Source organism: Pipistrellus hanaki, assembly GCF_964339955.1.
Source record: "Pipistrellus hanaki genome assembly, chromosome: 11".
Lineage (NCBI taxonomy): Eukaryota > Metazoa > Chordata > Mammalia > Chiroptera > Vespertilionidae > Pipistrellus > Pipistrellus hanaki.
In genome coordinates this window covers 23017481-23031692 of record NC_140513.1, presented here as the reverse complement: position 1 = coordinate 23031692, position 14212 = coordinate 23017481, and the positions used below count along the sequence as shown (strand labels likewise).

The 14212-nt window shown below is 45.5% G+C and overlaps 1 protein-coding gene across 5 annotated transcripts in view; it reads right to left on the bottom strand.

Annotated features, from left to right (window-relative positions):
• Positions 1-9385: 9385 nt before the first annotated feature.
• LOC311630103 (uncharacterized protein) overlaps positions 9386-14212 on the bottom strand; it is a 330231-nt gene continuing 325404 nt past the window's right edge. For all 5 annotated transcript variants that reach the window (XR_014796313.1, XR_014796314.1, XR_014796315.1 and 2 more), the window contains one exon: positions 9386-11775. The gene's annotated coding sequence lies outside the window, so the exon portion shown is untranslated. The remainder of the gene's footprint in view (positions 11776-14212) is intronic.

Below are 14212 nucleotides of genomic sequence, written 5' to 3'. Positions count from 1 at the left end.
ATGGTTGCCTACGACCAGGCCAGCAAGGGAGTTAGTGAGAGATGACTAAACGACTGAATAAGCAGGCTGCGTGGGATGACCAGTCTGGTGGAGGGGCCATGAGGGGCAACCAGGCCAGCAGGGAGGCCAGTTGGGGGCAACCAGGCTGGTGGGGGGGGCTGTGATAGGCAACTAGGCTGGCAGGGGGGCAGTTAGAAAAAAAACAGGCAGGCAGAGGATAGTTGAGGGTGCCCAGGCTGACAAGGGGGCGGGAGGAGGGTAGCAGTAAAAGGTGACCAGGCTGGCAGGGGGAGGGGGGCACAGTTAGGGGTGACCAGGTGAGTGATTACAAGCCAGTGGTCCAGGATTGTGAGAGGTGTCCCAGACTGGGCTGGGGGACCCTCCCCACTTCTAATGCATGAATTTTGTGCACCAGGCCTCTAGTCTAGATATATTGTGGTGGTGGCTTGAGAAAGAGGCTTTGAATATGATATTCATTCCTTTATCCATCTATCCATCACTATACCAGTATTTATTGTATATTACACACAGTAATGCATTGAAGAGAAAACAATGGTAAGACACAAGATTCCTGACCTCTTTACAATGCATCAGGTACTAAGATCATGTTCTTCCCCTTTCATCTTTCTTTGGAGCTCATTTGCAGTTTCCCCTAATTATCAACTCTTAAGAAATGAATTGAGACCCAGATTCCAATTCTGTGCAAGGCACATACATTGGGTGAGACCAGCCATATGTTTCAATTGGCATATATATATATATATATATATATATATATATATAGTCAAAAAAGGATTTGTTATGTCTTCAATAAAGATTTAAAAAAACAGATGCAGTTTTTATTCTACCACAAAATGGAGATATTTCTAAAGTTCATTAGTGAAAATTAACATAGGGCAGTGATACTAAGTTTTGACATAGAGATGCCAATTATAATCAAGTGTTAGGAACACACTTATTAAAATAATTGTTGTTCATCTGAAATTTAAATTTAACTGGGCATTGGGTGCCCACCCCCCCCTCCCCCGCCCCCTAAATCTGGCAATCTTATTTGAGTCTCATAAATTTTACAAAGTGGGTCAGGTCCTCTGTTCAGTAGAAGCCAGTGCCAACCAGAATTGTATATAAAAGAGGTCTGGAACCTCAGCTGGATGGCTCACTTGGTTGGGCATTGTCCCATGATTGGGTTTGAGCCCTAGTCAGGGCACCTGCCTGGGTTGCCAGTTCTGTTCTAGTCAGGGCTCATAAGGGAGGCAATTGATCAATGTTTCTCTCTCTCTCTCTCTCTCTCTCTCTCTCTCTCTCTCTCTCTCTCTCTCTCTCTCTCTCTCTCTCTCCTCTCTAAGATCAATAAACATGTCCTCAGGGAAAGATAAAAAAAAAAAAAGAGGTCTGGAGATCCTTAAGTACCAAAGAGAATTCCTTCCTGACTTTACCAAAAAGTCACCAAGATTATCAGTCAAGATGATCAGAGCCTTTAAATAAACAGTAACTCAAGCATTCGGAAGGATGAAAAATGTCCAAGGACCAGGGCCTTTCTATATTTGATCCTAGAATGAAATTCAAAATGTGAAACTGCTCTGAGGAGGGCATGCTGGTGTTTCAGGTGACTCGCTGGGTTCATGGCACCAACCCTCCTTTACACAGTGTTTATCTCAGAGACGAAGACAGTTCCAAAAGAACTTCTCTCACTTGCCAGAAACGATCTATTTTTAAAAACCCTTATTACAAAAAACAAAAAAGCCACCTTATTTAAATATCATGGCAATAATCCCCAAGGAAAGGTGTAGTATTGTAAAGAAAATTGTATGGTAAAAGATGTAGGAAGGAACTCTTGGGGAAAAGTCTCTTCCTAGCTGAGACTTTCTGAACTCACACACCCACATAACTCCAAGGAGACTCACTACTCAGTATTTTTAAGTTATGAGTAGATGAATATTTTACAGTGATTTTAAAGAACAGATGTTCTCAAATTTTCCCCTTGTGCAAATTTTGAAAATAATCTTTTAAAATGTCTTCAATATTCCAAAGTGCTTAACCTTTACTCTGAGGTAATTACAGGTAAACATCTTGTTACCTGCTAGGCAGGTTTTTCAAGGTTGTTCCTAAATTACCTACAAATCATATTCAAATGTTTCTGGCAGCTGGTAGAGTCAACGGAAGAGCAGGGTGAGGGTTTACTCACACAAATACCCAATGATATTACGAACAATAGTGGATGCTTTTGATCTCCCTCATGACCTAGCTTCACGCCAGAAATAAAAGGCAGAGTTGGAACTAGCCAAAGACAGAAGGGTAGAGGAATCTGAGGATACCTAGGCTGCAAAGGAGAGACAGAAAGAAGACAGGAGAGCTTTCATCCAAACTCAGAAATGCTATCAAGGGAGAGGAAGGGTTGGGTGGGTTGCATGTGGGCTGGAGGCCAGAGCCAGGACAACTGGGAGAAACGGAAGGAAGGTAGGTTTCAGTACGTGCTGGAGAAGACCCCCTAATGACAGCAGCTCCCACTTCTCTGCTCTACTGAGGGACATCAAAATATTAGGAGAGCTGGTCTACGTGAAGCCTGACTTTTCAGCTTGATTCCATGCTTCACAAAAATTCAATTAACAGTGAAGCCAGAATATGCTATTTCAGACCCTGGACACTTGAATTTGAAGCTCAGCTCTCGCTGAGTGGCCTTGGGTAAGCTGCTTAAGTTCTGTACACACTGCAAAGCATGTGAAGATTGAATAGCACTTGAATAATGCCGGGCATCTACCAGGCACCCCATAAATGTTTATCTGAAAAACAGACAAATTGGAAAAAGAAAACGATTTCACCGGGTCTGGGCTTTGTTTTTCTGAGTTCTGGGCCTTCTTTGAACGGCCACAAACATACGTGTGGGAGAAGGGTAGACTGTCCCCAACCAAGGGTTAGTGGGGTGGAAGAGGTAAGCAGCCTGACCCTGGTGGATCCCTGGGAAAGCAGTTGTAGATTTCACAGTCGGTGGCTGCCTGAACCAGCTTTGGCTTTGCACCTTTGAGCCTATGGGGCTTTGGAGGGATGTGGAAAGGACTGGGTACTGAAAAATTAGGACCATCCTTTGAAGGCCCTCAATTTGCAGCTTCTTGAGAGATTTCTTTAAAGCCAAACATTTGCTTAAACAAGGAGGCATCAACAGTGTAATCATTCTTTAAAAATACTCCTATCGTCCCTTCCACTCTCTACCAGAATCATAATATCTTCATGCTTACAATGGAGGAAATAGCTTGAAGGACAGTTGGGAGGCCAGGATGGGATGAGGTGCCTCTCCGGGAGCTGTGAAGAGGAGGCTCTGAGTAAGCACCAGCCTTAGTAGAGGTTATTGCCATGAGATACGGGCTCTCACGCCTGGGGTTCCATTCATGCCAGCGACAGGTCGTGGCTTTCTCCTCCCTCCTATTCTTCTGGATCCTGCAAGAATCTTTTTGGAGGAACCAGATTTCCCCATGGTGAATGATGAATCCAGGGGGATTGCCAAATGAGTGACCCATTTCTTTGGAACTTTACTTGTGCGATTTTCCATATTTAATGACATTCCACCAGCAGGATAAACATAGATGCAAGGTTGAATCATCTTCTCTTTCCCCTTGGATCAGGAACCCAAGAAAACAGGTGCAGGAAGCAGGTGGGAACGCTGGTGAGCAGGATGCTGCTGTGCCATGCTTATACCCCTCAGCGGCCCCACCGGGGTGTGGGTGAAAGGAATGAGGGGCTCTTCAGCTGCATAGGGGCTCATCTCTGTAACATACACACAGCCGTTCTGCAGAGAAGGGGAAAGGTGTGTGGTGCCTAAAAGCAGTTCTCCCAGGAGCCCTTTCAGACAAGACCAGAGAGAGACAGTTTCCATGGCAGTGGGTGCGGGAGTTTCAAGGGGAGTTAGATTCAGGGATGTGGCTTAGCTTGAAAGAGAGAGAACCACCAACAGCACCAACAAGTACAGTTTGCCCTTCTGGTTAGAGCAGAAGAGCAGTGACCCCAAAGAATATCATTCCGAGTTCTTTTAGAGAATAGAAGAGTTTCCAGATTGTGTAAGAGAAATGCCAGAAAAGTAAAAAAAAAAAAAAAAAAAAAAAAAAAGACTTCCAAAGAAATAATAGAAATTGCAGTTGAGAAAGGGGCAAATGGAAGAGTGTGGTTTTTAGCATTTGCATCCATATGCCCTCGCCTTTATTCCAGAGCATGCTTTGGAGCAATTTGCAGAAATACACAAAATACAGAAGGATAAGACATAAGCAAAGGGGTTATGTCTTTGGGGTTAAAAAGGCCTTCGGGACCTCCAGGTAAAGATGGCAGCACACAGGCATTTCTAGTTCTCACCCGTCCCTAGAAACCCATTCAAAACAACAACAAATAAAAAACAGAGAGGAAAAATGCCCTTCATCTTCATTAATACAAGGAAAAGGCCGCAACCCTAAGCCACAAACTACGAAGCATACCTACTACCTACTGTGAAATCTGGAGGAAAATGAGAGAGAACTAGAGACTACCTCAGGGCTTGAGCAAGAAAGAGATTTCCCCAAATGTGAGGATACCCATCCTGACTAGCATAATACCACCCTGAGCAGGGTGGGTAGTCCTAAGGACAGGAAGGTCCCTGAATACAACTGGGAAGCTGGTGCTAATGGCAAAACCACAAGGGCCCCCCATTTTCATGGTCTGAGACCAACTCCTGGGCAAGGGCAGCTGCCCAGGGTATGCTGGGTGGAAGGAGGCTGAGGTGGCAGCATTTGCATTTGCCAGAGAGCCTGCGATTTACAGGTTTTGCTATGAACAGCATGGACCAAAACTCCGAAGGGAAATAAGCAACCAATTGCAAAGGAAATAACGGATTTGAGGAAAGGGGGTTTGAGGCAAGAAACTTGATCCAAAGTTCCAGACTGTCTCCCCAGCTCACTCTTCCTTCTTCCCCCTCCCCTCCTCAAATGAAACTTTGACAAATAAAACTTAGCGGATCTCATTAAAAGTTCAGCAAGGAACACAAAAGAATCCACCCAAGACTTAGGCATAGATCCCAAAGGAAAAGGAGCCATATGCCTATAAAAGAAGCAAACGCAGAAGAGACATCTTGATTAGGTTTGAAATATCCAAGATGCTTCACTTTGGTGTGTCTGGTGGTGCCAAATTAAAGCATTATTTCTATTGTGAAAAAAAAAAAAATAGACTTAGTCGTGGTCTTGAATTCTCCAAGTAAATATTTTCTTGGCAGTGCACAACCTCAGTACAAAATGCCTATTAGGCATCAACTATAATTATAGCATTCAATTAACATTCTCAAGTGATTATCATTTCTGGCCTACTGGTGATTGCGAGGTCTGAGTTCTGCCTAATATCTTTGCCCGGAAACCACTGGCTGATACTTGAGTTTGGCAATTTGATTTGGTCACACTAATGTGGGGGATTGAGGGGAAGTGTGAGTTGTGACAAGTTCACATCACAACTCGTGGCAATTTGTTGCCCGATCTTTTATTTTCATAAAAAATATATTTTATTGATTTTCCACAGAGAGGAAGGAAGAGGGATAGAGAGCTAGAAACATCAATGAGAGAGAAACACCAATCAGCTGCCTCCTGCACACCCCCTGTCGGGATGTGCCCGCAACCAATGTACATGCCCTTGACTGGAATCAAACCTGGGACCTTTTCAGTCCGGTTTCAGCTGTTGCCCGACCTTTTCAATAAAACCGATCTTACTAAGGTTTGAAAAGAAGTTGTTTCCAACCCAATAGACACTTTTGATATTAGTTTACTAAGCTTATTTCTGGAATATGTGTGATTTTGACCACACTTTTCTGCTCCAGAAGAGTAGAAGTATAGAAAGATATAGGTAGAGAACATATTAAACTTCTAAACACAGGAGAGCAGTGATTTATTGAATGCCTATTATGAGCCATTTGTCATTATTTCTCTGGTTCACAACCACTCGTTTGAAAAACGGTGGCATTATTCCCATTCTACAGATGAGAAAACTGACTCAGAGAGGTTAAGTAATTAGTTCCAAATCACACAGACAGTAATTGGAGGAGCTGAGATTTAAACCCAATTTATGATGAGAGAATGAGCCAATTTACATGGAAAGGGTTATTGTATTGAGCATTCCTCAGTCAGAAATGTTTCTTAAAAGAAATCTGCCTAGAACTTGAAAACTTGGATGGGGTCCAAGATGGAAATATAAATATATGCATTTTACTCTTCTCTTGTGCAAAATATCATTAAAAGGGCCGAGGAAATATAAAAAGGAGAAGTAAATATGCAGAAAAATAAGGAAGGGTGTTTTCCACTCTAAAAACAATACATGCTTTCTGGGGGACACAGTGGAGAGATACATGCCTGGACTGAGCAGAAGGGGAGTAAGGGGCTGATTAAGGTCATGTGGTCACATTCCATAATATCCCCACTTAGTGCTGGGTTGGACATGAAGGTGGGCTATGGACCCTCCAGAAGCTTATTAGAGCAAGAAGGCTACTCAGGTACAACACCTACCTGCCTCATGTCAACCTGCATGGAGACCGGGTGAAGCAAGGGCCCTATTTTTCACCAGCTTCTAATTCAGGCTGTGACTGGCCCTGAGAAGTGGCAGAGTCAGGGTTAAATGCTCTCTGGGATTCAGCCCATTTGTGCCTGGAAGGCCAACTGTTAGCCTAATTGTGCAGTGAACGCTGGAGATGAATCCAAAAGTCCTTACCTTCTACGAGTCCCGATCTTTGGTGGGATGCAGCAATACTGAGCTATGACAAATGGCAGGGAAAGCCCAGAGGAGGGAATGACTGTGTGTGAGGAAGAAAGGGCCTCCTGAAAAAGGTGACCCTGAGCTAGACGTTAGTCTGAGGGAGAAGCTGTTAATTTAAGGGGAGCAGCTCTGAATGAATAGCAGTATATGGGGAAGACAAGAGTACATGGAACGATGGGTGTAAGAACTTGAGGAAATGGGAGATACTGGGCATATACCCACACTCATGTACTTGGTGTACATGAGTGTGGGTATATGCCTAGTCTCAGGGGGCACACTTCCAGGCCTCTGCTGAGAAGTGCCTGAGGTGCCTGAGCAGGAGAGTGGGCAGGGCAGTGTTCCCTGATGCTTTGGAAGGTTTGGGGCTAGTCCCATGTGCTGTGGCAGGAATTACCAGGTGAGGGATGAGGTGGGATTGCTGCTTTTTATGGCAGAAGGAAACACCCAGCCAAAAGAGGAACAGTGTGGACGTGTAGGGTATATAAGGTGGTGGATCCAATTATTCCACATCCCTGTAAACAAGTAGGACCTAGAAGCAAAAGAGCAATGCTAGTGGCTGGCTAGTACCCACTGAGCATCAGTTTCTCCATGTGTAAATGGGGGATGTAATAAATTCTCCATCATGTGATGACTGTGTACCTGAGTCTGGCAGGTTCAGCAAGAATAAATGGAATCATTATTTTTTTGAGCTTTTTCCTATTTCAAATCCAATGCTTCTTCTTCTATTCAACAATGACCTCTTCTGGGAAAGCAAACAAGCAGAGAAGGAAATAAACAAACAAACAAACAAACAAACAAATAAAAATTAAATTAAATTGTATTTATACAACATCATAAAATTTGCAAAATTTGCCAATTTCATTCTTCCCTTGTTTTTGGCCATACTTTCTCATGTCATCTCTTTCCATGGTTTTGTACATGTTGTTCTCTTTGTCTAAAATACCCTTTCTTGTTAATTCCCCAATTGACTTATCCTTTAATACTCAGCTCAGCTGTCACCTCTGCACCGACCTTTTAGCTGTATGTCCCTCCTATGGGACCTTTTTCCTGGTGTACCTTCATGCCAGGTTATAACCATCTGGACATCGCCTCTCTCCATAGACTGTGAGCCCCTAGGGACAAGGGTGGTGCTTTAGTTCTCTTTACCTACCACCTAGTATGTTGTAAATCTGAACAGATGTTTGTTGAAGATTGTCTCAATGCAGAATCCATGAAATATTGGAAGAAAATGCATTTTTAACCATTCTTGGCATTGACTCATTATGCTGAGGGAAAGAGAGAGAGAGAGAGAGAGAGAGGGAGAGAGAGAGAGAGAGAGAGAGGGAGAGAGAGAGAGAGAGAGAGAGAGACACGTTCTGAAATTAGATATACTCTCATGATTCATTCATTGAAACAAATTTTGGGACGACTCCTCTGTCTGGCATTGTTTCATGCTCTGGGATACAGAGGTGAGTAACGCAGTCTGTTTCTGCATGCAGGCTGAATGACTGTGACGGCAGAGCTTCACATCAGATATCCAGGGGTGTAGTTACTGCTGGTTCACTCACATGGGGGTTCTGGGACTGCCTCCCCATACCTGATGCTTGTGGCCTGGCCTCTGATGCCTGCATTATAAAGAATTGGATAGGAAAGTCCAGAGCTGTTGGATTCTGGCCCCCTCAGAAGGTATAAAATAATATAGGAAGAGCAGGTGAGGGCTAGGGGTCAGGAGACCCAGATTCTTGTGTGAGTTTTGCTTTGAAAGGTTGCATGACTTTGGGCAACTTGCTGCCTCTCCTTTGAGAGAGATTTCAAGCTGTTATAAGTTTCTGCTCTCACAAAAAAAGAGTGGGATGAGATCAAGTCTAAGGTTCCTTCTATGACAGCTTGACACAGGCCCTGCAATCCATCAGCAGGAGCACTTCGATTGGGCAGATACCCCATGGCCTACAAATTGGGTCTTTCCTCTTCCCAGCTGTGTGATTGGCATCTCACCAATACAGTCATAGCTTCTGGTTGAGAGAATCAGTGTCCTGCCCCTCAACTGTCAGAACCTTATTGCCCATCGGTTACAGCCATCTTCGGTCTAAATGAAAGTCCGTGAAGTAGACCAGCTAAGGGACCTCAGAAAGGAGGGGATGGAATTCTGAGCACAGTGAGGTGAGTCTGTTTATTTGTTTCCTAATTATAATTAGCAAAGGGAAGAGTGTCAGGAGTCTTTAGTGATTCACATCTTAATAGCCTGGTTATAATTTATTAATCCCTTTCATCAAATTTTCAGCAGCCCTTTCCCCAGGAGTCTAAGACTCACTCAAATGTATTTATTGTTTCTAGGTGGGGTGTCATTAAATATTTGGCACCTCCTAAAGCTGGTTGGGAAACTAGATTATATGCCATGTGAAAGCACACAATTTCTGAAGGGAAAGGCATGAACAGACAGAACATGAGGCAAAATGAGTGGTAAAGGCACACACATATGTTTATTCTTTAAAATATTAATGACCTCATGTTTATCTCTAATACTAACAATGTAAGTCTGCTATTTTATTTTCTCCTATAATTTCTCTTCACCAGTCTAAGCCGGTGGTTTTCCTTAAAATAGAATATAAGCACTAATAGGAAATGTGTCATGCTTTAAAGTTGTTTTTTTTTTATATACATATATAGTGAAATGATTACCACAATAAAGTTAGTTAACACATCTATCACCTTAGGTAGTTACCATTTTTCTACTCAGCAAATTTCAAGTGTGTGATATAGTATTATAACCTACTAGAGGCCTGATGCACAAAATTCATGTAAGAGTAGACCTTCACAGCTGAGTGGCTGCCTCAATCCCTCCCTCGCAGCTGCAGCTACAGCTACCGCCCTGGCTTTGTCTGGAAGGTCATCTGGAAGGACATCTGGATGGCTGTTCAGTCGATTTACACACTATGTTTTTATTATTATAGATAGATCCTCAAGATTTATTTATCTTACTAGAGGCCCGATGCATGAAATTTGTGCATGGGAGTGGGAGAAGGGTGGTGTCCTCAGCCCAGCCTGCACCCTCTCCAATCCAGGACCCCTTGGGGGATGTCTGACTGCCGGTTTAGGTCCAATTTCTGTGGCAGTCGGACACCCCCCTCGCAATCTGGGACCTGACTTCAGGTTTCCTCTCATCTCCGAAGTGAGGAGTGGCTAAGAGGCCAGTGCTACCACTCCAAAGGCCAGTGGAAACAAAAGCGTGGCATGCAGTTGAAAATAAGGCGTGGGAGGGTGGCTGAGTCAGGCTGTTGTAAGCTTTAGGCAGTGGCCAGCTTTCTCAGCTCCAGTTAAGGCTCAGCCTGAGGAAAGGGTATCTTATAGGCAAGTTTTGCTTGCTTCTGACCAAGAATTCAAGCCAGAGGTAAAAAATGAAATTCTAGGCTCACACACCCATCAGCCCAAACTACCAGGACATTCTACTAGGGGTTGGGGCCATGATTGGTAATGCCTTGCCTTTGTTCATCCTTCAGGGACCCTGTAGGTCTACAGAAAACAGATACACTAATCCAGAAGTCCTGATCCTGGCTTCTTAGAGGCAAAACTAACCATTGGCATCTGTAGTGTACAGGTCATATGGGTTAGGAGCAGCAGAATGAAGACTGGCCCTTTCTTCCAACTCTCCTTCCCCATGCACCCCTGGTCTGGGAGTCAGGACACATGTGTTTTATTGTATTTATTTTTATTGATTTGAGGGGGGAGCGAGAGATCAGTTGCCTCCGGTATGCGCTCCAAATCTAGGCTCGAACCGGAACCTAGGTATGTGCCCTGATCGGGAATGGAACCCATGACCCCCCAGTGCTAGGACAATGCTTCAACCAACTGCGCCACACTGGCCAGGGCCAGGTCGCACACATGTTAGCTCTCTCTCTGCCACTTTTCATGGGACACCAGGAAAGCTCTCTCTCTGAGTCTCAGTTTCCTCATCTGACAAGTGCATGGCTCACATGAGGCCTGCTTCAATCTGACATTTAATAATTCACTACATCATCGCAGCTCCTACTGTTTTGGTTAAAGAACTTGGTATTTTAATTTTCTTTTTTTTCTGTCTTAAAGGCATCAAATCAGGAATTCAAGCCTGTAGCCAATGAACTTTTCGCCCCCGTTATGAGAAACCATCTCCAGAATGCCAAGGACTTCCTGGGGGTGGGGGTTCGGGGTTCTTCGTGCGCATAACTTATTTTGTCTTAAGAAAACAAGACTCTTGTGACGTCCTCCTCCCCAGTAAAGTCAGTGCCTTTAGACTTCCTTCCCAAGTCCTTGCCGAATTGTAGGAACATTTGATCTTCTCTCCAGATGTTTTGATCACAAAAGGGCCACATATGTGCACACATTCCTGGATATTTTTAGCTTTTTACAGGCTCCGAAGCTCTAACTGCTTTTTCACTGTGCGAGTTGGGGATGCTGTTGAGAAAGGCTCTGCCGAGGTAGCTGAGGCAGAGGTTGATGGAAGAGGGCCTGGCAGGGGTGCACTCCCGAAGCCGCCTCCCTCAGTGATGCTCCCAGAGTGGCTCCGAGCAATCCTCTCAGGCCAAAGGCTCCAGTCCCTGAGGCCTCACTGGCCACGAAGAGGAAATAACCGCTGCCATTTAAGAATTATGAGTTACGCAGACACTGCCTGGGAGAGTTCTGGCTGCAAGTTCCCTAAAAGCCACACCAAGGCCCCAATCTAGAGGCGATGGGCATAGGGGAGGAAATATTGGGCAGAGAGTCAGATGTGCCTCTGGCTGGCTATATGACAGACCATTTTTCTCTACTGGGTCTTAGTTTCATTATCTGCAAAATGGGATGCATCACACATGTGGCTCAGGAGCCTGCAAACTACAGTCTGCAGGTTGGCTGTCTGTTTCTGTAAACAAATTCATATTGGGATACAGCCAGTCCCACTGGCTTACATCGGTGGCAGAGTTGACTAGAAACCACAGGGCCCACACATTTGTTCTCCGGATCTTTAAGAAAAGTGTGCTGACCCTGATGAAGCAGGGGCTGCATCCACCATTCCAGGATGTCCCTCTTTCCTCCTCTCTGTAAAAAAAAAAAAAAAAAAAAAAAAATCAATAAAAAATACTTTATAAAAAAAAAATAAAGGTTTACTTTTTTGTTTGCTTGTTTTAAGTACGTATACAGATGGCGCTGCCTGCCTTTGCCCTTTCCCCTCCTTCTAAGGCCTGGCATCGCCTGGCCTCCAGCCTTTCCACGAGGTCCGTGTCAGCACCTGTGGCATAAGCTGCCTGCTCATGGGGGCCCCGGCTGGGCCGCTGCGGGGAGCCAGCTGGCAGCAGCACTCTGTGTCAGGCCAGCGGGCGCCTACCTGTGAACACCACGTGCTGCCAGGGAGACTCCTGGATGGGATTCCACCTCGAGGTCGGCTGGGACCAAAACTATCCAAGCCTGCTGGCCCCGCCCCCTCTGTCACTCAGTCCAGTGGTCTGCCAAGCTCACAGCTTAGAGGGATGAGTCAGCTCAGGACGCCTGCCAGGGAGAGGGCACCAGGATGGGAACAGGGGGCAGGCCGCGGCAGCTGGAGGCCATGTGATCGCTGGAGGCTATGTGTGTCACAGGGCAGAGCTGGACCGGGCTAAACCCTATGCTCCATCTGAGCCGGCCTCACATGACTCCTCTGTGGGAGCCTGCATGTCAGGGGTGGGAGGGAGCGGGGAGTGATTTTAAGATCTGGGCTGGCAATACAAAATGCAATTGTGAATCACAAACAGATAATCATCACGCGATCCCATGGGCTTTGTCGGTGCAGAAATCAGGTTTGGGACACAAAAATGTCCCCTACTCCAGGCCGTTGGGAGCCCAGAGGGGTACCAGGATGTGCACAGGCAGCGAGGAGCCATTGGCCTCTGTCTTCCCAAATGTCAGCAAAACCAGAACACGAAACCAGCCCCCCATTCCAGCACTTTCCATCTTTCATTCCTATGTTATTCTCACAACAGCCCCATTTTCCAGTGAGAAAACCAAGGCCCTGAGCGATCCCTCCAGTTCCCTTTTCTTCCTTCCTCAGGGTGTCCAGGATTTAATCAGGTTTGTGTTTGTTTCGATATTTCCATGTCAGCTCCTTCTACCTCACAGTGGCCCCAAATGATACCTGTTGGCAGGTCCTTCCAGCTGAGGGGATAAACTGAGGGGTCCTACAATCATCCTCTCTCCAATGGCGAGGGGCAGGATCCCCCAGCCTGACAGATCACAGACGTCTGAGACCCAAGTCAGACAAGTTCTAGGCTGCGGGCACGAGAAGGAGTCTGGCGAGGCCTCTGAGTGCCCTCGAGGCTCCTAACCCTCAGGAATGAGAGGAAAGCCCCAGGGTTGCCCCGGCAACCCCACCTCCTGGCTCCCAGTGGGCCAGGAGCTTTATTTAGTTGTGCTGAAACCCAAGAGAGCTGGTCCGTGGCTCCTAACCCCGTGTCCTCACCATCCAAGAGGACAAAAGCTCGTGAGCAATTCTATCCCCCGGGGAGGAGCGCCACCTGCCTCGTGCTTGCCTAGTGTTTCTTGGGTTCTTGTTTTTAAAATAGCACTCAGTATATTTAACCTCATGACATCAGCAAAATATAGTTGGTGTAGAATACATGGAGAGATTCAGAGAAGTATATGAAAATTCTCTGTTTTCTCACTCATCAAAGACAATACCTTTAACATTTTGGCATACAGCTTTCTTCCCTATTCTCGAGTCAAGGATATGTGTCTGGCTCTAATAAGTAAAACCACAGTAATACTTTATATACATTTAAAAAATTATGGAGGCAAACCATACATAGTAAAGAGTACAAATCTTAAGGGTACAGCTCAGTCCCTGTTTATATACTATTGTGCCCGTGAGTCCATTCCTCAGATTGAGAAGTAGCCGGTATGTTGGCTCCCATCATTTCAGATTAGATTTGCCTATTTGTGAGTGGCACATAAATGGATTCCTACAGCATTCACTTTTTTGTGTCTGGCTTTGCTCACCTCATCCATAGGATCTATGACAAGGTTTGGCCTAAGAGACCTGGACTGGGGCTCCTTACCCCATGCTCAACATTGGCACATTAACGGTGTGCTGAGTGCATGTGGAATAATTGGATGAATCGGTAAGTGAACCAATGAGTGAGTAGTCTTTGATTATGGTGTGGTCTCTTGTGTGTTCCAGGTACCATCTGGTGGTCCGTGTGGAGAAGGGGGAACAGTTGGTAATTTGTGTAATAATATGGATGAGAGTAAATGAACCTGAGCTAAAGGGGAGGCAGTGGGGAGAGTGAGGAGGGAGCAGGCTACACAGGCCTGTCTGCTTGGCACTCACAAGGATTGGGTTGGTGCCCCATGAGCAACAGGACCAGGGATATTTTTAGAAACCCTATCAGAGCAGCCACTTGACACTGTGGCTGTCTAATTGTCACAGTGTCACATGGTTAGATAGAGAGCCCCTACTCTGGGTCAGTCCCCTGTGCTATGAGCCCACTACCTCCTGCTGAGCAGG